Source organism: Bombus pyrosoma, linkage group LG9 (assembly GCF_014825855.1).
Source record: "Bombus pyrosoma isolate SC7728 linkage group LG9, ASM1482585v1, whole genome shotgun sequence".
Lineage (NCBI taxonomy): Eukaryota > Metazoa > Arthropoda > Insecta > Hymenoptera > Apidae > Bombus > Bombus pyrosoma.
The window spans coordinates 10,390,864-10,417,810 of NC_057778.1; the positions used below are offsets into that span (position 1 = coordinate 10,390,864).

General features: G+C 39.5%; 1 protein-coding gene across 3 annotated transcripts in view; it reads left to right on the forward strand.

Annotated features, from left to right (window-relative positions):
- The window catches only part of LOC122571077 (connectin-like), a 348,033-nt gene that overhangs the window by 81,797 nt on the left and 239,289 nt on the right, over positions 1-26,947 (forward strand). Inside the window, exons 2-3 of one of the 3 annotated variants that reach the window (XM_043734338.1) lie at positions 11,692-11,758; positions 13,342-13,403. The exons of 1 other annotated variant lie outside the window; for it this stretch is intronic. The gene's annotated coding sequence lies outside the window, so the exon portion shown is untranslated. The remainder of the gene's footprint in view (positions 1-11,691; positions 11,759-13,341; positions 13,404-26,947) is intronic. One more of the 3 variants, XM_043734336.1, reaches the window with a different exon arrangement.

Genomic DNA, 26,947 nt, shown 5'->3' on the forward strand with positions numbered 1-26,947 from the left:
CGATTGAAAGTAAAAGCTGTATTTTATAATATTCCTTAGAAAGAGAATATTGTTCATATAGAACTGGTACTTTGTCAATTAAAAAGTATACAAATCGAGTACATCTTTGGTTTTAATAAAGTCGTACAGATGAGTTGGTACATGTGATTTTCATTTTATCAATGCAGTCCATAGATATCGAATCTGTTCGTTCGTTTTTCCTAATTAATTAGAGGACGTTACGTATTCATCAATTGGTCGAGGAAATATCTAGAACTCCTCATGTTGGAACATGATATTAAGATCTCTCAATTGATTAACTATCTCATTTGCTATCGACTCTTCTTCCCTTCGTTTCACACAATCTATTTGAATCTTTTAACGATGGTACAATACTATGGATTGAAACTGCCTGTAAAGAACGCAGCAGAATTAACTACGATGTTACAAATCATCGACGATTAGTCAACTCTAACAAACGTAACATTAAAAAGACTGCTAAAAAAAAATAAAAGAAGCTACGAGCCAGTGTTAAGAAACAACATATCAAAGTCTTCTGTATCTGAAACCATGCACTCCATCTTCGAGTTTTGGGAATCGGTAAACTCACGACCGGCGAACAAAGGAGGGCACTCGAGGATCGACGAGAGCAGGTGCAGGGACGAAGCGATTCCCAATAACGGGGCGGCATTTTTCCGTGGAATTCGCGACACGGCCGGCTTTATGATCGCTCTCCATCGTCTCCCTCGCGGATTTACGGCTGTTTTCAGACGCACGAAACGCACGGAATATCGCGTCGCCGATAACAAACGTCGGTGTAACGTCATGGGAACGCGCGAAGGTACGATACGTCGAACGACGACTACAGCTTTGTCTATTATCCATCCCTTACTGTTTCTAGTGCTGTTTGGCTGTGTAGGAGCGCAATTATCTAATTAGAAATGGCGGCCAAATGTAATCACTCGCGTGGCGCGCAGGCCTCAGCTACATCCGACCAATGAACTAAACGATATTGCCACGGTGAACCGCTTTTGTTCACGCGAACTCGACTCCTCGGCCGGAAGCGGTGCACGACCGTGTGCTAATGGCCGACAGACGACACTCGATGGCTGGGGATATTAGTTAAGCTCGCCAGTTTGAGAACGTTGTTTTTGGCAACACGTTTCGGATACGGTGGGATTCGTGCGATTTCACTAGGAGATTATGCCAGAATTTCGTCGTTAATTGGAGAACGGAGGATCCTGTATAATGGAACGATATACCTGATTTTGCAGTTCCGGTGCTTGGTAATTTCTGCTCCGGCTTTTGTCAATTTTAATGGACTTTCTTTGCAGTAGATGAACCTTTCAGGGCGTGAAAAAACGAGAAACTGCGTAAATTTTTACTGGCGCGTGAGTAAGCAATTGATCGTCTAATTTACGCTCAATTAAGAGTTTAAGTTTCGTCGTTAATTCGGCTATCTTTTCGCAGTGGACGGGTAAGAGACAGAAGAACGAAAGATAGAAATAAATTCGATGGAAGAGCGTAGGTGTTTGGTTAATGGCTTAGGAAATTTGTAAACTGTATAATACGCGTTTCGCGGAAAGATTCCAATGAAATCTTCCGCGAGTAGGGATTTCCTCGACAATCTGGAAACGAGGTCAGAAAGCCTGCGCTCGGTTCTATTGTATGGTAGACACTGTATATTTGCACTGCGATTCTTTTATTCTGGATCTCCTGTTTCTCTAGCAAGTTGAGTGAACCTTCGGAGGAAGGTCTCTGTGATTCCTGCGGTGTGATTCTCGTCCCGACTTGTTCGTTTTGATTTTTGTTCTCGCCAGTTGGTCGACTAGTGACTTTATTTTTAAACATTTCCGCTTAGAAGAATGCCTCATCGTTACCTCGTTATTCGAGGTCGGTAAAAGAAACTAACAACTGCGTTTTCTTTCCTTTGATCATTTTATGATTACCGAACGAACGTTTTACGAATTGTTCCGAGTAGGCACAATCGAATCGTAGATCGTTGAAGTTGTTCGAATTTTATTTTACGTCCGATGTATTTACCAGAATGGCGTATCTGTTCCAATTTTCCAAGCATCGAAATACGAAATAACTCGACTGACTTGACGATCTTAAATTGTGCGTGAAATGCTCGACGTATGAAAGAAAATTGTTGGAACGAAAGTAATCTTGTTCCTCCGTAGAATTATGGGCATCGTATTCTTTGCCATTCCTCGCCGAATATAGATCATTCAGAATTATGGTCTTCTATAGCACAAACAGGTTCATATAACACGGAACATCAATTACAATACTCTCTTCTCCAGATTTTTCCGCAGAATGTGTAAAATATAGAAATAATATTTCCTTGTTACATTTACAATTTTCCATAATCAAAATATTAAATATCAATATTATATATAAAACGTACAAGATATAGGGACAAGAAACAATATTTCTCATGATATTTCCAAATCTTCTACGGCATAACTTTTTGCATTTAATCTCGATCTTTCACAACAAAATATTCCCAATAAAATGCGAATAAAATTTAAATAATAAAAAATAAAAAAGATAAAAGGACAAGATCTTTTACCACGATTGCGATAAGAGAGAAATAAACGCTTGCACGGAATTAAAATCGAAATATTTCATAATATAATTCAATAATAACCCACGAGACGAAGGTCAAACTCGGAATGAAATCGCAAGTGTAATATTAAAAACGAATCTCGTATCGAACGCGTTAGAATAAATCGCGTAACAATTCGTTCATTTCTCCAGTTATCGAATAAAACTATAATCCTCAAGAGAACCGCGTAGGATTTTCCTAGTAAACGTTTCCGAGAAAGTTTCAATCGAACGTAATGCAGAAGTAATCGTGGGATGGAGTTTCTATCGGATCGCGTGCGTCGTTCGTTATCGCATTGTTGCTCGTTCGATGGTTGCTGGGCGTCGCGACGCCCGTGTTATGCAGATGCGTTCCGCGGGAAGGCGTTGCTCGGTCGCAGGCTTCGACAAATCATAAATCGAAACTCGAACTGGAAAAAGGCGGACAGGGGAATAACTTTCAACGAACGAGAGGAAAAAGGCTGGCCACACGGTGATATAGCGTTTCGCGGTTCCGCAGGAGTAAAATCGGGACCATTTTTAAACGTAGTCCTCGAATTTCCACTTTCTGTTGGGCGAGATCGAATTTTCGCCGTTTTCGATTCTGATATTGCGTTTTGCACGCACGCCGATTACGATTCGTTACTACGTTTCTCTACTTTTCGTTCGGAAAAAATTTTATTTTCTTCTATTTTGTTGTTCCTTTCTAATTCGATTACATTTTTCCGTGTGCTGGAATATCGCGGTGTAACGTAAAACCGAATGCATCTGAACGCGAAAAATATTTTTGTAGGTTGAAAAATAATTGAAACGAAACGAGTGAAATTGCATCGGTATTTCGTCGAGGAAATTTCGTACTTTTCCGTCATTCCTCTCTCTTTTAATCATTTTTATCATTTGCGTTCAAGACGATATCATCTTACTATTTCTACGTGTAACTTACTTACAATACAATCGATACGATCCATCGCTTGTCTTTGCCCATTTATTTCTTCTCTTGCAACTACTCTCTTTATGTGCCCCGTAGCATCGTAATCGAAATATGAATTAATTTTCTCTATCATAAGGATGAATCGCGTATGACACGAAGAATACCTTCGCTCCGATTTTTGCTTCTTTTGTATGATATTTTCGAGGTAGGTCCGCTCCGAATGGATAGGAACGAGTATAACGAATAGGTGAATGGACTTGGGTATGAATGAAATTCTCGTGCGTTGAGTGCGAGCGATGAATCGTTGAAGTAGCGATTGAGTAATTACGCTGAATAGTTTCTGGGAATACAGTTGGAGTTTTGGACGCGAAGAGGTGCTCGATTCAAAATGACGGTCTTCAAAGCGTGAACTTGACACGTGTACATATTCCTGAAATTCGGAGGAACAATTTCAACCACCGTGAAACTTTCTACTTTTCCATTTTTCAGCAGGCAGAGTTTTATAGTTTGCGCGGCAGAACTTTTCCTTTTATCATATTTTCCAACTGGTATTATGATTTGAAGACTATACCGAGAAAACACGATAAGTCCATTTTTATTGATTTCCTGATCAAGAACATAAATATACGCGTACAAGTTCTCTAAAAATACGTCGCGTATTAAAAACATTAAAAGTCTATAGAGAAATAATGTTATCAAAATATTTGATCAAAAATCAAAAACATAAATATCTCAACAAGCGTCGATTGTTTGAACATTATAACGTATGCTCTTGTGTGAAAATTACATGTTTCATCTGGAAACCTAATAAAAAGAGAGCTATGCTATGATGCAATCGATTCGTCAAATATGAAATTTTAAACAGGAAAAATCATATTTCGATAGCGTAATCCCCCTATCTCATCGTCAACTACCTAAACTTTCCAAAAAGATGTTCCAATAAGGTCTAAATATCATATTTCATCCTTCTCTGCAACTACAGAGTTTCCAAACACACTTCCATGAATCATTCTCTCGAGTAATCCTCACTTTCGGGAACAGTATTCTCCGTAAGATGACTCGGCTATACCCATCGACCGCGGGACATTGAACTTCCTTCGATCCATCCATCTATACCCTCTCTCTTTTGAAACATTAGAAGGTCCAAGATCCTTGCAAGGGTAAAGCATGCCGAGTTTACGTAACGACAGGAATTTTTCAACGGAAGAAACGACAGACTTAGGCGCACGCTTCGATCTACACGTTGCCGGCACAAACTTTGCTTTCTCTCCAGGGGAAGCTTGGGTGGGGCGGATTCACTGACCTGGTTTCGAATCGATACTATCTTGCAAGAGAAATTAATACTGTCGGGAATTGGGATGCACGTTCGCGTTTTTGCGTACATACACGTAGTTGAACAGCGTGTGACAAGAAAGTGATGATCCGTGCAATCGGAGAACGAAAATTTGTTGGCTTTCGGTAGAACTGAACGAAGAATTAAACGATGATTGGAGAACATTTTCGAAGGAATTATTGCTAATAAAAATGAGAGAACGAGAGAGGGTCATATGAGAAACTTGTCATCTTACAATTTCTTTAAAAATTCTGCCAAACAGTTTTCGCCTAGTAGTTCTACATTTTTCTCACGTTAACGCTTTGACTGCCACGTTGGTCATTGGTGACCGAAGCGCTTGAACTGCTTACAATTGTAAAAATTGAATGAAAATTGATAGTTAGGGTATTTTGTATATAACCGACGAATAGAAGATACTTTGAAATAAAAAGTGCCCCATTGAACGATTAAACATTTTTATTAGAATATTAATAAAAAAAAGAGAACAAATCTTGCATCTAACGGTGCATTATGTTTGCATCCATATCCTTGGGGGTAATCTACGAATATTATTATAAACACAGCTTAGAAAATAATCGTAAATGCTGCTTTATAATCATATAATTGAAGTTAAAAGTGTGAACGTACCTTACTATTATATATAGAATGAGCAAATACCGTTTACCAATATCTTCTACACGTTTCAACGATACATTCTGCACGTTTTGCTTACGACAAAGTAACGAATGCGAATGGTTTGTTGAAATAAACGAAGTCTTGTCATAATATGTAGCTATCAACCGTTGCCAAGGTGCCAATAAGATAAACGGTCCATTGGGGAAGAACGTTGTCTTACATCATCAATTTATTATTATTTTGCCATTATATCCCGTCCTGAAACATGTGATTTCGGCGTGGCAGTCAAAGCGTTAAAAGATATTTCAAGTTTCAGCAAAATTGTCATTGGCACGCACGATTTCTCGTTTTAATCGTACGCTATAGATTTCTTTGAAACGTCAAAAGTAGTCGGTTTGTTGAAGCAAAAGCACAACTGCTAATCCTCGAATCATAGTTTGGTCAAAAAACTCGAAAAAACTAGTTGCGTTGGCGGTCGAACTCAAACACCTGATGGATCTATCAATCTCCAATATTTCAACTAAACGGCAAATTCGCTGAAACGTACCGTCTGCCACGCGAACCCTGGCCATTAATTATAATTAACGCAGGGCGTCGATAAAATCGGAAGTTCCTCCTTGCGACCGAAGTGGCACCGAACTTTCCGGGGAGGAAAAATTGCAAATTGCCAGCAGTGATCTCGGCGCCGCGGCGCGACCTCGTTGGGGATAAAGGATCATTCGGAAGTTCCAAGGAGATAAAGTTAAGTGAATTCCACGGTGTAGAGTAACGGCCCTGGAACTTTGTTTCTCTTTGGCCTCGTCTCGAGGACCAAAGGTTCCAAGAGCTGATTCTTTGCGTTCCTTGAATAATCGTGTCGTTACTTAGGAGTCCCTTACTAAAGCAGGGGAAAGGGTTTAGGTTTACGTTTGGCCAAAGGCTTAGTTACCACCCAGGTTTACGAACTTCCTTCTATTGGCGATGCTTAACTTAGGATTAGAGTTTTCGTCTCCGCCTTCCGAAGATTCTAACCGAGTTTCCGAGAGGCTTTTTACTGTTTTTACTTGATTTGAAAGTAAATGTCCAAGACACTGGGAATTAAAGATGGATCCTGAGACTTGGTGTTAATGGCTTTGTAAAAACATTCAATCTCTCGTTTTCAAATACAAAATTGTCGAACAATGAAGCTTCAATGGAAGATATTCTTTCGGATATATCGTGTTAATTTCATTTGGACAATTCGTAAGATATGTGGAAAAATGCTAAAACTTCAATCTCGAAATGGCAAGTAGAACATTCCCACATAGATTACTGTACTACGGACAAACTCCAAGAAGATCTTCGTTCTTTGAATTGTAGCACAGTTCCTTATCATCCTCGACATTCAGTCTCGGCTTAAATGCGCAAGCTACGCCCAAGTTTCGGCCTACAAAGAGACCTCTGCAACATCTGTCGGATCTCAAAGTCGAATCGCTCGGTTTGAGTTAGGTGGAACTCTGCAGAGTTGCGAGGGAATTCGACCGGTCTGCGTTGTCTAGCAGTTTGAACAGGGAAAAATCCTTGCTCCCCGATGTAGTGCGGGCTTCGTGGGTCGAATGTTGCGCCGGGGGCGCTACTCGAAAGCGCTTTTTACCGCGGGCGTCGCGCTCGGATGGGAAAGGCGGTGCGACCAGACGATTCGAAATGTTTCGCGCACTACGATTCTGATCGATCGGTCGGAAAAACGGCTTTCTGTGAATCGTCGAGCGTGAAAGGAGTTTCGTAATTAGCCACCTCGTTAATTACGCGCGACGAGTTTCCCGTGATTTATCTGGAAACGCACGATCTGTTCCGGTTCATTTCGAAAGCGTCGATATAGCGGCTTTAAATGCGGAAATATGCGAGAGAACGATTAGGATAGAGTGGATCGAGGACCGGAATAAATCGATGATAATGATAAATAGAGTGCGGATACCTGTGCAAATTTATATCTTTACGCATATGATTTAAGAAATATAATTTAGATAGAAATATGTTTCAACTGTTAAATATCACGACGAATACTACGTTTTGAACATTTCGTATATTTTTCTATATTGTGTCCAAATTTCCAAATTTTCCAAAAGTGCGCAAATTTCCGTAGTTTGATGATAAATTCGACCTGCCTACGATACCTCGATCTTACCATGAAAGACGCAATTTTTCAGAGTTTGAAATATGTTAAATAAATGCAGCAAAATGCAAGAAATTATCTCTGAATACTCTGAAATTAAACAGGACATCTTAAAGTAGATGTGTTGAAAATCGCGAAGAAATTATTTAGACTTGAATTAATGTCTTATATGTCTTGAAAGTGTTTCCTTCTCGATGAGTTTTACGATTTTGAAAAATAGTTTCAAGAGCTTTGTCTTTGGTCGGTAGAAGTTAGCCTACGCGACGGTGCGTGAAAATTTCGAAGGAACGAGTTTTCAACGCTCGGTGATGAATCGAACGAACGGATGCCTCGTCGAGGAACAGACACGGCCGATGTCGATAAATTATACTCGAAATCGCACGGCCGATCGGTGCATCGATTTTCGAACTCGTTTACTATTTGCTGCCCTAGTGCATCCATAAACGCGTTTCCGATAACGTGGAAATTAATAGAAATCGATTCGCTCGTGTAACGTCGGACTGGTCTCCGTTAATTTCTGCCCGCCTTTCGCCGATCTAACAGAATATTAGAACTAGAAAGGCAGAATTTGTCGATAGCGTTGGAGTTGGTTAATTTATTGTTGATGAAAATTATTCTTACTCGTGGAAAGGATGGAATTAGTAATTCAATTTAAGACGTGGTCTCGCATATTGATCACTATACGCTGTTACATAGGATACAAAGGGGTTGTTTGAATTAATATCTAGTTGCTCGAAACGACCAGAAACGTCTCATTCAAATGGGGCATTTAGCATTGTATGTGAAAAATACGATCAAAATCTTTGATAAATTCTTCTCCTTTTTTCATCTCAAAGTTAGGTTGTCCGGAAAGTGTCTTTCTTTCGCAAACGTGTTTTTTTTACAGCAACGCACCTTCGTACAAACGTGAAGCCAAGTCTGTAAAATGTCGCGGTGTTTATCTCAACAGAACAAAACGGATCGTACGTAATTCGACAAAACAATACAAAACAAAAAACGTTGTGCGTCTATTATTTCCTCATAACACGAAAGAAACTTTTCCGACAACCTAATATTTATTGAACATTATTTGAAGCAAATGTTAGTTGTAAAAAGACCTTCGTGATCTTACGTATCGTCCTGAAATAATTTTAGTCGTCGACAATATGACCTCGAGGACTCTCAATGGTCTTGAGTCCCAGTATTACAACCTCGATGATTGCTGCGTGACTCGAAGTTCAACATAAGTTGAAGTTGACATAATGCCGATGGTTCCACCAAGATCTTTAAAAGCCTAAATAACGTAATCTTGAAATAAGTTTCCAACAATCGAAGCTACTATTTTAAGCAGCTGTTCGTCTAAAATTCGTCTTTACTCGTGAATCTACTTGGCCAGCTTTCGTGCGTTTCGTCTCGGTAATGCTGTTTTATACGAAGCGCCGTAAGCTCACGGTCTTAATACCGTTGGGAGTCAACGGGAGGCTGCTAGGTGGAAAAATTCACGGCGGATACAGCGAAGAGACGGAAAATCGAGGACGTTTCCGGGTGAGTGACCCCGTTCTCATTTGACATTCAATGGATGGCGCGCGCCATAAAGGGTCGGAATGTCGTGTACTCGAGCGGCGTAAATTACAGCCGGTCGGAAAATTCGTTGTAATTTCTCGGCGTGACGATTAGACGCGAGCTCCACGAAAAATCGACGAATTCTCGACGAAGGGATCGCACGGGATCTTCGTTCGACCGCTGGAAAACGTACATCCTTGTTGAAAGTTTCTAATGAAAAAGAAGAACAACCGGTGTAAACGCGGCGGACGAGTAATTCCAATCGAAATTCCACGAATATGGGCGAATATTTTTACTGGAAACACGAAAAAGTAATCGACGAGGAAATATGAGAATCGATACAGTGACTATACGACGAGTATCTATTTTATTTCCATCTTTTTTCCTTTTCTTTCATTTTTTATAGTTGCTTAACCATCGATGTAATTAAAAACCTTGTGAACAATCTGATAATTATCGTTGCTTTTCAAGACATTGTTTCCTTGTGATGTAATTAGTCATGGGCGTTTCAAGTTCGTGTAATTTTCCAGCGACTCGACGTTTTTCGAGAGTAGATGTTCTTTAAGAAATTTTAATAAATTTTATATCTTGAGTATTGGTGAATCTCGAATTTTTAAGGTATCGATAAGTTTTAAAAGTCTTGGAAGTTTTAATAAGTTCTCGATACTTACAACGAAATTGTAATATGCAGTGGCGAACGCATAAATAACGAAATGCTTATGGAATCACGAACAATTTTATTTACATATTTTTCGCATATATATGATAGAGAATTTGAAAATATATTTCCTGTACTTTGAAGCATAAACATACAAATGTAGGATAACTTTCTAATTGTGCGTTATATACTTATTCGAAGCGACCGCGTTAATAGGTATAGTTCATGGATTTTGTTAACTGTCTTTATTTTATCCACTGGAAAGTACGAAATTCTAATTAGAACCGAGGGTCCTAGAGATTTCTTCCATTCTCAGGATTACAGGTCGGTTCTCCCGAAATGGAGTTCGCTTAAAAAATCCCCTCTAGGTATAACTAGGTATACATTCTTGAAGTGTCGCCTACGTTGGAGCGTAAGAAGGTTCTATAGTGGAGCGTAAGAATGTACATTTTAGGGTAAGACGGGTTTTAGAAGTTAGAATTGCTGAAACTTTCAGACAGACACGTTCGGTGTTCAGGTTGTAGAATTCGATCTACCTTTGAGCTAACTTTCAGATTATTGCGTCGAGTAAAATTGTTATTTTCCGTTGAATAATTTTTCACTTGCAACTATTCTTAACAAACTTTTAGTCTAATCGATTTTGCTTTAATTCATTTACGCGAACAGTGTTTCCAGGCGATATTTTTCAATTCTCTTTTCTCTATTTTTCTATGAAATAATTTTCAAAGTGAACGATCTCCAAATGGTGGAAATTGGTAGCTCTCAGCTAAAAATTACATTCCGCGTGCTGAATTTCTATCAATACTTTTCAATCACCAGCTATTCGCAATTTTCTACGAAAAGAAAAACTATTTTGGTAACGGAAAATAGAAGCATCGGAAAGCGAGTCGCAAATGCCCACTACCAATTCCGGATCTTTCGCTTCTCTTATCTTTTATTTTCCTAATTAATATCTATTTAGGAAACTCAAACGATCACAGCTTACGTCTTGATTCTCTTTCATTCGCCTTAATCTCTTAGAAAATTACAGTGGCTGTGAAACATTTTTAAACGAACTGTAATTCTGTTTCAGTTTAAATTATATGCTAATACAATTGTTCTAGCAGAAATTTTAATACGCCACGATATTCCATGGAATACATGCAACACTTATATTACACTCGTACCTTTGTCTTCAAAAGTTGTTCCTTTTTAAGGAAGCAACAGAGAGACGTTTCAAGTCGAGAAAGTCTTTCTAATCGAGCAATAAATTGCACCGTTCTAATAAATTAAAACTAATCGGTTTGCCTTTCACGAGATCCTACAACAGGTAAACACGTTCTTGATAATTATACGCATCTGTAAGATAACGTTAATCTTTGTTACGTTAATTTGCATAAATAAATATATTTCCCTCGCAGTTGAATCAAGACAACCATCAAAACGGTAATGCATCTCGCCTCGAGGTGGCTCGGCAAGCCTCGATATATCATACTTTTCTTTCATTATCGCTACCATTTCATTATCCTTTTTCTGCAGTCTGTTTCAACTAATCAACACAGCATACAGATTGAGACAATGAAATTTCCATCTGACGAAAGACCATTAGGTTGGAACGGCTGAATTGACCTTGCGAGATCTGGTGAATTCGAAAAACCGGCACTTAAGCCGATTACGAGCTTATGTTCGCAATCGATCTTCGTCGTAAGTAGCCAACAATGGCGGAGTCATTTCCGTTTTTGCGGTAATTATGCACACGCCGCGGCCGCGTTCGCATTTAATTTCAGCCGCTTGTCATTATCGTACAGGTTTGTGCTCTCGTTGCCACTTGCTCGTTCAACTGATTGAATTTTTCATAAGACCCCATAATAAGAAGCATTGCAACTGTGCCTAGCATACGTAATGTATTCTGAAACGTTACTTGTTCCAGGCAGAATGGGAAAAAAGAGAACGCTTGTAGTAACGACGCTATGATATTTTCTGTTGCATAATATTCTCGACGTAAGTAATGCACCTTCGATCGCATTTTGATATCTCGACACACCTTTTTCTAATATCATCGCTAGGAACCGTCGTTGAAAAGCGATGAGAATAGTTGTTAGTTTTAATGCGAATCAGCATCTAAGAAATTATGATTTTCTTTCGTCATTTTGTGAATTTTATAGAAATTGGGAGGTTCGCGTCATTTCAGGAAAGCAGAAGAATATTCTAGCGCATTTAGCTTCTGTTTAACGCATCCGAATTTTTTTAACAAAATGTTCATCGTGTTAGTTGGCACAAAACCGTGACGAACAAAGAGACGCTTTAGGTTTATAGAATCGTTTATTTTTTTCAACACTGTCCGTGATTCGCGCGTCTATGTGCATATGCGACACAGATCTATCTTTCACACGATGACCAGCCGAACAAACGACAAAAAAAGAAAAAAAATATCGGTTTGATTGGAGGGAGGGATGAGATTCGTACACGCAATTTCGGAGTTGTCGTACAACTAACGAAAACGAATTTGATCGCTGTAACAATCTCCGATATAGATCTCACTGGAAGTTAAAACGATCCAGCATTCTGGTTAAATATCTTACGAATATTTTCGTATTTTGCCAACTTTAACGTAGAACAAATGACCCAACGAAATCACGCTACACGCTCTACGATCTTTCTTCTCGCGAATTTTCATTTTCGTTCAAAGTTTTCGCAGGAGCTTAAATTCAAAAGAAAATCTAACTAAGTGAACAAATAAGAACTCGTTTTAAGAACTCCAATTTTTGGAATAGAAATAGCTCGTCACTCTGCTCTAAATTAAAACAACCTGTAGAATTCGCAGCTGTCTCACGCTCTTCAAAATATTATGCTGCAGAAACAATTCTTTCCCATCTGGAACACAAATCGGTGGCAAAATGCTCTCGAAGCAGTTACGTCGGTTCGCGTTACACTGTGTTTGCGCCGGTTAGCCATTTGAATCTCATTCCCCATGCAAATTGTGGCGGTGCTGGCACCGTGATTGATACGTACACCGTTTGGTCCCGATCTAAACTATTTTCCCGCGTGCGATAAACCGACCCGAATTTCCAGTCGCGGTATTTAATACGCGTTGTGCATGCAACAGACGAAAATCCAGACATTGAGAAAAAACAAATATCGAGTGCCGTTTAGGGCCGCCCCGCGAACGTTAGTTTGCACACCGATTCATTTGTCACGTGTCCCGTGTATTTGTCTTCGTGCCGGTTATTAATTGCCCCCTCGTCGAGTCGAGCACGTACAAATATTGGCTTGCACGAAATACGCTGGCAAGTCATTATACAACGGCCAAAACATCGCCTGGACATACTTTTCCAACGAAACTAACTGCTTGCCCAGCTTTAGTTGTGTGTGTGTTTTTTTTTTTACTGTCAGTGGGTTATTAGTAAAATAGGCCAATAGGCATTCGGTTAAGCCGGAGGATAAGTTCGATAAATCGATAGTAAAACTTGACGAAGAACGTTTTTAGATAGCGACGATGAGATACGGGACATTAAGATTAAGATTTTGGTCAATTGCCAAAAGAGTTCGTTAATTAACAATATCGTGGTGTTGTTTGTTTTCAGGTGAGTCTCGAGTAATCCACTCTCGTCTTACGCCACTGATGATCCGTTCTTTGACGTTTAATGTAAGTAACAGTTCATAAAATACGCTTCATTAGTATGTATATACAAATTTGGTACATATGAACTGCGAAACAGAGTACAAATTGCTTCATAAATAAATAAATAAATATATATATATCGCTGTCAGATCGGTACCAAATTTGATGGATCTTTACAAACCTTCGAGAATTAAACCTCGAAATATAAATTCAAAGCTACCTATGAAAACTCTTCCTCTTATCTTTCGTTCTTTGTCAAAGGACCCTCTGAATGATCGAGCAAGTTGCTCAACTTTGAAACTCTTTTCAAATGATATCTATTCGATCGATCCCACCCCATGCGTCCTTTTCATATCTTTACAATCATATTTACGTTCTTTGAAAATACTAGACTATGTAAAGGAGAAGGTTCATATATTATTAATAACACTGCATATACACCGAAGATTCATAAATTACTGTGAATAATTTATTGGTACGCAACGCCGGTAATAATTTACTACCTTGGACGCGCGAACAAAGATCGACGCATCACTCGAAGCGTTAATCCAAACGGGATGAGACCCTCGCACGGTTCGCTATACTTCTCAGGCGAACATCTGACGGCAATCGAGCGACGGATAAACAGAGGGATTGGCTCGTGTAGGTTCGCGAGAAACGTGGTACACCTGGTGGCTCGGAAGCAACTACAAGTGCACGAGGAATACACCGTGAGATTATTTTCTCTGACTCGCTTGTTTCCGAGCGAATTTATGCCCGTAAGCAGTTGCCAAGATATCCATCCGGCGCGTTCTGCTGGCTGGACAAACACTTAGCCACGACTTACGAACGGCCATCGTCCAAGACAACCGTCGCGTCGTACGAATAACTTTTGCGAACAATGGAGCACGCACGAGTGATTCCACGTGAATTCGGCCCGTGAGACCAAGTTTTCATTGTTCGCGTAATATCGTCGCATGCTGGCTTTCACCTCGAAAGATCTCTTTACGATCCCTTGAGAAGATCGGGAGGTGATTTTAAACGGAATTTTTTTTGGGATAAAAAGTATCAAATTCCCTTCTTCAAGAGGGTAGAACGTACGTTTGATTTTATTGTTCGACGTATGCGTGGAGTGATGATAGTTGAAGTGTACAGTTGAAGAGAAAACGAGTAGATTGCAAAAGTAAGATGCTTTTAACATAAAATAACAAAAGCAAAGTTGTCCTCGCTTCTGCAGGTTAGAACAGACTCGTTCACGGTTTTTGACTTTGGTCCAGCGTTGTTCACGAACATTTGAGCCGAGGATTACTCTGCGAGGATAGCGTGGCGTCGTGGTTCAATTCCCGTTGAAGTCGATGCTTCCTGAGACCGGTTAGTAATGACTGTGGAAGTTGTCGCGGAAACGGAACAACGTTTAGGAAATGGGCTCCAGGGAAATTGAGTTGAAAGTTGAATTTCAAGGATCCTCGGTGTAATGGAATCAGTTAAACCTTTTAGAACATAATCTTTACTTTTCCATGGATTAATAATCGTCCACTTAAATTGTAATTCTTTTTAATTCTAGAACTTCTAGCAGATATCAATTTTTTCGCCTTGTCTTTTCTTGAGCTTCGTAAAATATGACCTTTAAATAATCATTCAAATTCTCTAGAACGCATCGGTTGTAAATCTACAAAATTGGTATAGAAAATTATCAATTGGTCATTTTGATATCATTGGCTATTTTAATAGCTGTAGCGTTAAAGTGCCTCGAACTTCGTTTAAAAACCGTTTGTAGCGCTATCTGTTCAAGATGAGCGAATGGCGAATATGCATGGAAGAAGAAACGTCGAATAGCGATCGTCGCTTATGGGCATTCATGCGAACCAAACGACACAATGTTCTATCTACTACAATTTTCGTTTCGATATTCCCTCTATTTCATGTTGCATATTTAAAATCTCCTATCGTGGAAATTTTATTTTATTTCTGATTTTTCTTCTTTGTGACTTTTAGATGACATTGTTACCAAGAGAAATTTCTCTTCGACTTTAGCTATTCTCAGAAGATCGCAATTTCAATTGCAAGGAATTACAAAAGTACAAAATTAGCTATTAGCGTTTACAAAAAGTTTACCTTCGAGATCCAAATTCAAAGACTGGTGAATATATTTCCACGTCATTCGCCTTAGTCTTTTTATCTCTATAAACAATTCTGTAAAACGATTACAAAGTCGAAACAGTTATCAAGGTAAATTATCACGTCTAAAATAATTTGACGCCGAGTCACGAAGATTACGATTTCCGCATCACGATTTCCCCGACCAACGGAACCTACCCAGAAACCAAACCTAGCGCACCGTATATTCCCTAACCCAACCATGATAAGTTTATGCTCATATAGGACCCGAGCATATCGCCTAAGATGAGCGCCGTCGAACAAACAATCCTCCGTTGTTTGAAGTGCTATTAAAGGGCTCCAGATGGTATGCATCTGAGCGAAGAGGCTGAAACGGCGATCGAAGCGAGAAAGAGAGACAATTGATATTGAAGGAAGCCCCAGGATTGGATGCACTCCAAACGCGTAGAATGGAACAACAAGCAAAAGCCGATGGCTATGTCTACTTATGCAAAATGGAGAAATAGGAAGGTTCGTTGTTATCGCTTGAATCACTGGTTCCGTTGGACCGAATTCTCTAGCTGGCGCAGGATATCCTCACTTTCAACCAACCGAATGCTCTTCCGCCTCTTTGGAGATGTTGTGTTATCTCGCCTCTCGTGTGTGCCCCGAGAGGTATAGCGTTCGATGCACGAGATATTTCAATAGGAACGTTGTTTTCTATCGTTCCTATAGACTTTGTTGAACGAAAGCCTGGTCATGTTGAAAGATTCGGTCAAAGGTTTCGGATTGAGAGATTTTTACGTTATTTTACGGATAGCGTTGTTGGACCATTAGTTTCGTACTTATTTGTAAGATTATTGTTGCTCGAGGCTCGATACAGTTTATCAATTATTTCATGTACAGTTTATTTCTTAAATGGAAGATTATCGGAGATAGTTGTAGCGTAAGTGAATGGGTCTGTATTTTAAGATCTCTTTCGATCAATACTGTAGCTACTTTAAAGTATAGAACGCGCTTTATCGTAAATCTCATTGACGATTCACGTGGTCGTCGTATACAGCGAAGTTTGTTCTTATCGTCTTAATATTTCCATTATTGTTAGCAGCTTGTTGACCGTTTCTTCGTCATCGAGCCGAGCAACCCACCAAACGCAAAAACTCATCAAGACAGAAGACAAATTACAACGTTACCACGATTCTCAATTCCCTGAACGAGATAGAAGAACCAAAAACTATATAAAATGTTCCATTTTCTCCTATCGGAGGGGAAAAAAGTATTCCTCGGAGAACCTCCTTTCCTGAACGGTGGCGCGTTAACCGCCAAGGGTGGATTTACCGGACGATTAAAACACCGCCCGGTTTCTTTCGTGCTCTGCTAGAAGGAAAGTTCTTGTAACGATGTCTTAACGAGCTAATGGGATTTATTAATTCCCCCGCCGTTTGAATAATTAAAAAACTACGATGTTAACATCCGCAAGACACGGGTTGTTCGTATTTTGCGAGCTGCCCTTTGCGTCGCCCAGGGAGCCACACGTATTAAAACATACGAAGCCTTCCGTCTCCAGGGGATGATTTCTCTTCGTTAGACAATTCTACTATTCTTTCGGTAAAGGGAATTAATTCTCGCGTGTAACTTCTCAGAGAGAAAGTTCGCAGTTCGGACCTGTTCCGCTTTCAAATAGAATTAAAATAAAATTTTTACGTCGGAATTTACACAGTTTTCCTCCTACCTGTTCTTCTGTGCTTTTGTTTCCGTTCGGATGCAGGCCGTTTCGTTTCATTCTCACAGCTATCTTTTGTTCCCGATTCCTTGCTTTTCCTAATTTTTATTTGTCCCGAAATAATAGCACGATGAGTTTGTTTGTTCCAAGGGGAACCTTAGCTACTTATTCTACCGGTTTTTGCTTCTTTTCCATTTTTTATCTTCGCTGCTGCTGCTCGCTTCGTTGAATTTCTGGCATTTCGTTTCGAGCGATTTAAATAATTAGGAACATACGGTGCAGAAGCCGCGCAAATTCTCTCCTCGACATCTTTTCCGATTATTTCGTTTTAAAATAACTTTGAAGTATCTTCAAAATTCCTCGGGTTCTACAACAACGGAACAATCAAATAGGAGAATTTAGTTTAACGTACACTTCAGCAAATTTGTATTCATTTTACCGGTGGCTTTCATCACTTTATATCGCCATGTATAAGAAAATCGACGTTGATCCAGGATTCGTTTCTGTTGAGAATCCTGCATTTTAATCGCCGAAATAAATGTATAGGAACGCTTAGATTACGCTTAGAATTGACATCAAGATAGTTTCAGATTTATTTGATATTTCATTTACAAGATATTCGTCGATACACATTTGCACGCGTCTCAGCACTCTCTTTGTCTCACCATCTTCTTTACCACACTAGCAACGAAACAGTGGCACTCATAGTCATTCATAGTTTGTCGCTTTATAGTAAAACAATCGTGACGACGCATTTATCGTACTTTATTTCATTAACTTGAAATTTGAAACCGATATGGGATAAGCATTACCTAACCGCACGTTTAGTCACGAAATTCTGAATGGTTTCATACGTTCGTAAAATCAGTTTAAAGCCGAGTAATCTAATTTCCAATTTCACAACATCGACTTCATCTGTATCTAATTTCTGATTCACAAACGAGATTTCCACCGATGACCACCCTAAATAACATCCATTACGACCACCGTATTCCTTCCACAGCATTCTACGTTCCTCCCTCTGTGTCCGGCAACCGCTTAGCATACGAAATTTCGATCAGAATCGTTGGCCCGTGTCGGTCGATATTTTTCCACGCGAGAGGTTCGCCGTTTACCCTCAGCAGGGAATAAAACAACCCCTATGCGGGGTCCAACAATTGTGCCGGACGAGCAAACACTCGTACGTTGGCTAGAATCCATTAATAAGACGAAGCGGGACGCAAAGTGCGTGCGAAATGTCTGGGCGAGAGCCAGAAAAATGGCGCAGGTGAATGACTATTTGCAGACTCGTTGCAGATCGACCCTATATCAGCTCTATACGAGGGTTCAACTTCAACTTTGAAATTATTGCGTTTTGTTCGTGGAAATCGCCTCGAAGAATAAATCGAAAACACACGCCGGTTGGATTGTCAATTTCCCGCACGTGCGACTTTAGCTTTCGATTTTTTTTTTTCCATATATATCGGTTTGCGCACTTGGACAGGAAAGAAATTAGCCGGCAGCTCGGTGTCGCTGATGCTTCGACAGGGATTATCCGGTTTCATGGATTTTTGATTTACCACACCTTTCGTTATTTATTTCTTCGCGATCCGTCAATTGGAACGTTGGCGAAAAATTTGTCTGAAAATCGCGCACGCAGACCGACGTATCTATGTTGTATTCGTTATCTATATCGTTTCGATTGAGCGTGTTAATAAATTTATGGGAAATGTACAGAACGCAGATAATACGCGAAAGGATATAATATTCGGAATAATTCAGTCGGTATAGAATTAAAGGGGGTTGAAACAAATTTCATTTGTTTAATCGTATTCATAAAAATTTGAATTCGCGTAAACACGCGTAGTTTTATCAATTACACTATCTTACATTATTAATAAACTGCTTATTGTATGATACGAAGAGGAATTTAATTTGGAATGCATCACGCTATATCTTTATTGTTTAGTGTGTATAACATTCGACATTTTTTCGATATTTGTTTCACGTTTCATTGGATATTTTTTCTATATTTATTTCTTCGAAACTTATATTTATATGATCGTTCTTCCAGTGCGATAACGTTGTATCTATGGCGGGTTACACAGCTTGGAAAGTAGCTTTTAGAAAATCGTAATCCTGATGAATTTTGTTTGAAAGCTATGCATTTCCCTGTGGTGAATTTGGAAATGATTAATTAGAGTACCTAAATTCTGCTTTGTCCGTCGCATTACGGTATTCTGGTAATTGTTAGAGAATTTATGGAATTAACAGGATTAGGTAGGATTAACAGCGTGCTTTCCGTTGCAGATTAATGTAAAACCAAGAGCAACGGGCATTGTTAACGTTAATAAGATGGCATGAGAGGATACTAGGCCCTTCATTCTCCCGAGTATATCCTAAAATATATACAGCTTAACTTATAAATATGAGAAATTCTTTTATTCGATGGAACCAAAAATGGAACTTCTTCATAAAAATCTCAGAATAGAATAGTAAAATATAATAGTATAATATATAATATATAATAGTAAAATATATTTAGAAATATTCAAACACTTAAAATAGTCAACACACAGATTTCCTTTAGTCGAAATCAAAATTATTTTAGGATTTCGCCGAACTAGGAGATTATCCTATGTGATATGTTACGTAAATTTTTCTTCCCATTGCTAGAAGGTGAAAAAATAAGGAAAAACAGTTTCGATACTGAAATTATTACTTCATAGTTGGATACATGTGTGTACATATTAAAAACAATTCTACTATACACAAAATACGACACGATGCATCACAGTGCAACACAAGCAGATTTAGCGACCACCGTTTAACGGGTTGCCCAAAATTTTAAAATTGTCATGGACATGTACCTTTCTGTCGCATTCCAATTTCAAGCTCCCGATTCTTCCATCCGTATCTCTATTACTCGAAGCTTCGTCATTTGCAATGGACAGCCTGCCAAAAAGCAAACAAGGTTCCATTCCCGCAATGCATCACCGATTCAAGAAGATTAACGATCCAAGGTTAGCCTAATCTAAAATTCCAAGCAAATGTGCATGAAATATTGAACGCAGCAGAGGATTCGCGAAAGCCGTAGGAAAACACGAATTAATAAATTAAGCGGGAATTATTGCTAGGATAGTTGGGGTGGAAACGAAAGAGACGAATCGTTTCGCTATCGGTGGTCGGAAGCCACTTGTTGATCTGTATCGTGGCTAGAAGAGCGATTCATTGTCCTCGGTGGCGACAGTGGCCGCAAAGCGGCAGATTTCCTGAATGCAAAGGAATACCCTTTAATCCTTCGATTGTGGTTCCATGGCGCGTTTAACTTGCGCTGGGAATCCGCGACAGAAGGACCCGGAACGAGTTTGCTGACCGATGGAACAGGTGGGTGGAGTTGCAGTTCTATTCAACGTACCCGCCGACGCTTTCGTCACCGTTGCCTACCCCACGCACACCAGTTCGTCGTTTATAAAAGAGACGAGAGACCGACCACACCACCTGTCCTCTGATTTACTCGTAGGAACAGGTGTCACCGATGACCGGTGTTCCCAGGTCGCGAGGCAGTTCGGGATTTAATGGAACATTCACGCTACCCTTTCGTGGCTCTGAGTAATTTTAAGGGGAAAATTTGGTTTTCCCAGCCATCTGTGGTAATTTTATTTGAACGATGAGGAACATTTGTGTGTGTTATTTAGAGGATTACTGTGGAAGTTTCATTCAGGATTATGTAATATCTACTGAACTAAGGGCAGAAGTAATTGAAGATTTACTTGACCAAACGATCTATGATAATTTTGTTTTCAACCATGCGGAATATTTGTTTGGAGAGTAGTTGATAACTTTCACTTAGAGTTCTCTTTTAGTTTCGCTATTTTTTTTAAAGCATTAATTAACGAAATAATACGAACCGAAGTATTCTTTGTTAAACAAATTTTGCTAGAATTATATTTTTGATTCTCTTAATTCTCTTTTATTCTTTTTTACTCGTAACGAAATATATTACGATTTATTTAAAAATATTGCGAAATCGTACGGAGATTCTATCGTAAAGTTTCAATGGAAGACAGTTTTATCTGGAAAAATGTTTTGTAAAATTATTGTTTAATATCGATATGGAGATATCGTTATGCATCAGATGTTAAAGAGACGTTAAAATGGGAAACTTTAATTTTAAGATGCGTCGTGTCAGTCGTTTTTTCTCGGAAATGCATAAAACGTATTACCGCTAAGAGCCGAGTCAAAATTCTCGTGATGTTTCATACATTTCCAGAGTTACAGAAAGGAGATTATATGGAATCGAGTTTCTTGATTCTTGCAACATAAACGGAAATGGAAGGTAGTTTTAACATTGACAGAGTACAGTGTAGAAACAAGCAATTTATCGTTAATCGTACCTACAATATATACTCAACACGTAATTCTGGCATCGTTTCCTAGCTTGCAGTTCCACGAAATCCGTAGTCGGGAACTAACATAATACTTCGTCGTTTCCATTGTACCTACGCTCACTTCAGTGGTTCGTCTCACTTTACAAGCGACTATTTAAAGCGGATTTCCGTCGTTCTACTGATCATTCGGAGCTACAACAACAGTTACTAAATCCTCCACAATCACTCCATTTCACATACTAAAATCCATACTCACGTGTAATGTTAGACGATTATGAATTAATCGTATTCCTGACATTCTGAGATATAAAAAGACAAGACAGAAATTATCCTATTTATAGCAGCGCGATACAGCGTTCTAATTTTCATTGCGCGAATTAACAAACGAAAGAGACGAAGTCAAGAGGTACGAACGTTTGCATTTTCATAGAAAAGATCAACCGAATCGCAGGATAAAGTTGCAGGCTAAGCGGACGAGGGGTTGAAATCGTTTGAATCGAAGCGTAAGAATTAAAGAAGGGCAAAATGGCGAGACTGCGACCCTTCGACTATCAGACGAATTGGAATGGTGGGCCGGGTCTGCGCGTAATTTTCGCAAAAATTAGCCAGACGTCGCGTCGGGATGTTCGCCATCTTTGACCCGACAGTGGGGGCCATTTTGTCGGAGGGGTTCAGCCGCGAATGGTTTCACGCTCCGATTAGCCTAACGAAATTTCACCACCCCACTTACCAGCCACCGGCTTAATTCTATAAATATTGGGTTATGTCATCAGCATACCAACCCTGGTCCCTCTCGAGCACGTGCATAATTTGCAAATCGACCTTAAGGACTGATGACCTCCCCCGTGCTGACCGCTCTCGTTGTCCACTGGTCGTTCTGCAAGCTCTGCTATTATTGGATTACCGTGCGTATCAATAACGTTAAACTTGTTTGCTCTCCGGTATCTCGTTAGCTACTTCCAAAAAAAAAAAAAAAATTCACTGCGAGAGCCGAGCATGGTTAATTAGGTTACTCTGGTAAAAGGGATTAATTTACGGGATATACGAGTTTTGCATCAAGCGATAAGAGTACTGGATGTAGAAGCAACAGAGTATTATCGACAACTTTTTAGTTTTTCATTGGAAGAATGTATTTTTCTTTTTGTTAGATGTATTCTAATCGTAATTATACTTTGTATAATGAACGATGTATTGGAAAATAATCTTCATATGGAGATGGGAGATTGATTGGATATGGATAAAGAGTAATTGAACGGTTGAAATTAATTTTATTTTCCTTTTGTTAGGCGTTAACCTTTTGACCTTTGAAGATCCTGATATTCATTTAGAGAATAAATTTTAGTTTCAAGACTTCTTGAGTCTCCGATATCGTGTCACAAGGATACATACACCCAACTTTTTATACGAAATCAATACGAATAATTACGTTACGTTAGATGGTATTTCACATGTAGAATGTGTACGTAGTACTATATCTGATCACTTGCCCCAGTCTTGCTCGTGCAGCATTGTAAAAATATCAAGGAATTATTCGAGAAATTTGGAAAACGGCTGATAATAAGGACAATGAACCTGGATAATCGATATAAGAAATTTTACTGCGAATTTTAACGTAGAAATAACAGCATGTCCGTTATTTTACTATTCCAGCAACGCATTTTAGAAACCATCGAATAATCTTCGTTAAAGACATTCCATCTAAAGAACCACCCCCGTAAAAGAAATGAAAAGTACACGACAATTCTGCCAAGCGTTACTTCGCCAGACAATACGTGTCATCGTCGCTTAAACGAAAGCGGAGACCATCAGGCCGCTCAAGTTAGATAAAACACGTAATCCCGTAAAAACAGGCGGGGACAGGTGGAAGCCATCTCGGTTCTACGAATCATCCCCGGAGACGGTATCCTCCATCTCGAGATTGTCAGGATTGTTTCTCTTTAACGTCAATCCGTCGTAACTTCGTTCTTCTTATTCCATCATCTCTGATCAGCTCTGATGCCGGTTTCGTCGAATGTTGGGGTGCATATCCACGAAGAAAAGGGGGTGGACTTGGCAGCGGCGAGGGGAAGGCACGGGGTTCGGTTTCCGGCGGCTCATCCCTTCGCAGTTCTCCACGCGTCTTTTTCCCCGTCGTTTCGCGGAGAATCAAATCTCGTTTGAAACTAATTTCGTGCCTTTGTGGATCCACGTCATTACCGCCACGGCAGACGTCAGGCAACTCGGCTCTGAAGAGGGGGCGCACGGAGTACCGTGGCCAGGGGTAGCTAGATTTCCGATACTATTGAAATCCGTCGAAGCGAAAAGTAAATTATATGAACTCTCCCCGTCTCTCTCCCTTTCGTTCGTTTTCGAAACGTGGACCAGCGGGTCCTTTGATGTTCTCGTCGATGGAAAAGTGGCAGCCACACGTTCTCATGCGGAACGCGATCCTCCGTGCCTCCTTCGATTATCGTTGCGCGAAAGAGCCTCGGAATCGAGTCTCTGGATTTTTCTATCACAGATCAAAAGTTTTGAATCTATATACGGCTAATTTGACAGCGACTATGGGGAGATATCGCAATAGTTGTGTACGCGTTTTTCTGTTCCAATCCGAAAGCAATCTTTCGATCATCCGCCATCCGGGTTTCATACGAATATCGCTATGCTACCCACGTGATCCTTCTACGATGATTGTTTGAGAATATTTTCCAGCGGATTTTTAGATATCTTTACGCTGTATTCTTGATTGCTAAACTTAATTACGTCGTTAATTCTTCATGGAATTCGCTTTGGAATTCTTTCTGACGGTAAAACACTTTCCCGTCAAATTTGTTCGTTTTCTACCTTCAAATTTGTACTGACAGTGATACGATTCTCTTCATTACCAAGCCTTAGTTTCCCTGTGTAAGTTTCTGAATTATTGGCTGTTTTTGGAACCGACAGTAATATCAACTTCTTGACTGTTAAATCGTGGTCTTCGTATGTAAATTTTGAAGTTCTTTGTTCCGAAATTTGTGCCAACGGTGATATCGTTTTCTTGATTACTAAACCTTGGTTTCCTTCTATGTATTTTTTTATTCTTTTCGCTTTGGGATCCGACGTAACGACTAGATCGCAGATGTTTGAACTTTTCTTTCAAAAATTTTTTAACGCTTTTTCTCCAAGTTTGTATCGCGGGAAGCATAGTTTTCTTATGAACGTCTTGGAGAGTTTAACGATTATCTTTGCAAAGCAAGAAGAGGAACAAACACGAGGAAGACAGTTTACATTTCTTTACTGGGAAGTATCTTCACTGGACATGAGTCGTGGGAGTCAGGAGTTAGCAGTTAAGAGGTAATGGTTGCCCTTACAAGCGGCCGTATTCCACATTCCTATTTTTCTCGTTACAGCTCATGGCTACCCGTGAATTTGTTCAACGTGACTTTCTCTGGCTATTCGACTCTCCCGGCCGGAGAAAGATTTCACGGAATAATCGTTGAAATAAAAGGTACGAGTTAATGTCCGTTTACCAAGAGTCGCGTCGTTTCACTTTGTTTATCTCTTTCAAACGGCCACGCGTTCTTTTCTTTTTTGAACAAGTATCCAAGAATTTACTGCGCTATTTTAAAGAATATATTGCTACGCGTACTTATTTTCACAAACTTTCGTAGCTTCTCGGTTAAGCTTTCCTTATACAAATTTCCTAGTATAGTACTTAAACATCAAGTATCGTCATTATACACGTAACAATCGGGATATCAATCATAAACGTTAACTATAAACTACGAAAAATAAATTTTGGAATGATATTATCATTGTTCGATCTTCGATATTGCCATCCATTATATACAAAGCCTAGGAAACCTAATCTCCAGGGCCTACATTCTTCTCCCTTCAGAAAAAAGATCCTATCGATCCTTCAGCGATCGTCGTTACACTTTCACAAAATCACTTTCCTATATCCTCTTTCACGAAATCGATACTTTTTTACTGAAACTGATCACGTCTGACGAACAGGGTGAAATTTCCAGCAATTTCTATCACATAACGATCGATTCTCGAGCAACTCGATTCGCGATCGTCGTCCAATATAAATATATTTACCATGTATTTTCACTTCGTCGACGATCACGTTCTTACTGCAAGCGTCTATCATTCGTTGATACGATGTTGCTCTCGATAACGATATCGTATTTACTGTCCGTCACAACGAATATGTACACGTACACAGATTTCCGGTTCAATTCTCAGTGGACGCGAGAAAATTCATCAAGAGACTACGCGGAGAAAGTCTCTGCTAAGCGGATTTCAATCGTGCCGTTTATTGAAGTTTGATGTTTCGTTAATCGCATCACCGTCCTGTCCGTTGTAAATAAACCGTCTTTCAAAGTTTCGCTATAAGACGATGCCGCCACGCCTCAACTTTTTTAAAACGATTACACTCTCGTTCCTTGGCTCTTCGATCTATTCCGATCGTTCGCGCTTCGCCGTTCGAAATGATAGTTTCTTGACGTTGATGTAGGATCGTGGAAAAATTGTTTAATTTCGTTAGTTAGGACGGCTGCAGCGAGTATTTGTAGACCACTGTATTTATTGTAGCATTTATATGCTAGTCAATTAAGTTTAAGTGTATTAAGTTTTATATCGCTTGGTATTACTTTCGTTTGACTACGAAACTTTAATGTTATGAGAATGTAGAAGCTGATAAGGTTTGAATAAAAATCCACAGTCCCGTAATTATATAGAAAGAAGCACATTGAAAAATTAAAAATTTAGAATTAGGGATCGATCGCTATACAATTACAAACACGCAAATTGGAAGTGGTTGGTCGTAACGCAATCATCTTCCTGTGATTAACATCGCGAATTCCGATTTCTCCGGAACTTGGAGTTTCGAAGCCCGCGGGACGTCGTTCTCGATCGAATCGATTTAGTTTGAGATCTCGAAATTCTCGTCGCAAATTGGATTCTACTTACGAAATCGGTCCCAGTCGTGAATCACATTAATATTTAACCGATAACATCTCCTAATAAACCTTTTCTCGCGAATTCCATACTTTTTTCTGCTCTCCTAAAATTATGCGATATTCCTCTTATTAAACATTTCGCATAATTCCGACAATTTTCTAATGAAAATTTCCACGAACAGGCGACGCTGGATTCGCGGTGTCTCAAACACCAAGTTGGAATTCGTTGGATGAGAATTCTTTGGTTGAATTAAATTCTCGAAATTATTGTATCTTAGATTTGTCGATCGCAAGCTGTATGAAATATTATACCAAGGTTCGTCAACGCCGGTGCTTACGTTCATCAAAAGCTGAATGCATTGCACGGCTGGCCATCTAAAAGACTGATTGGCAGTCAATTTGGGACACGAGCAGATACACGTAGAGAATAACAAGCGTGGCTCCCTATCGGTATCTTCAAATCCCAGTCAATTT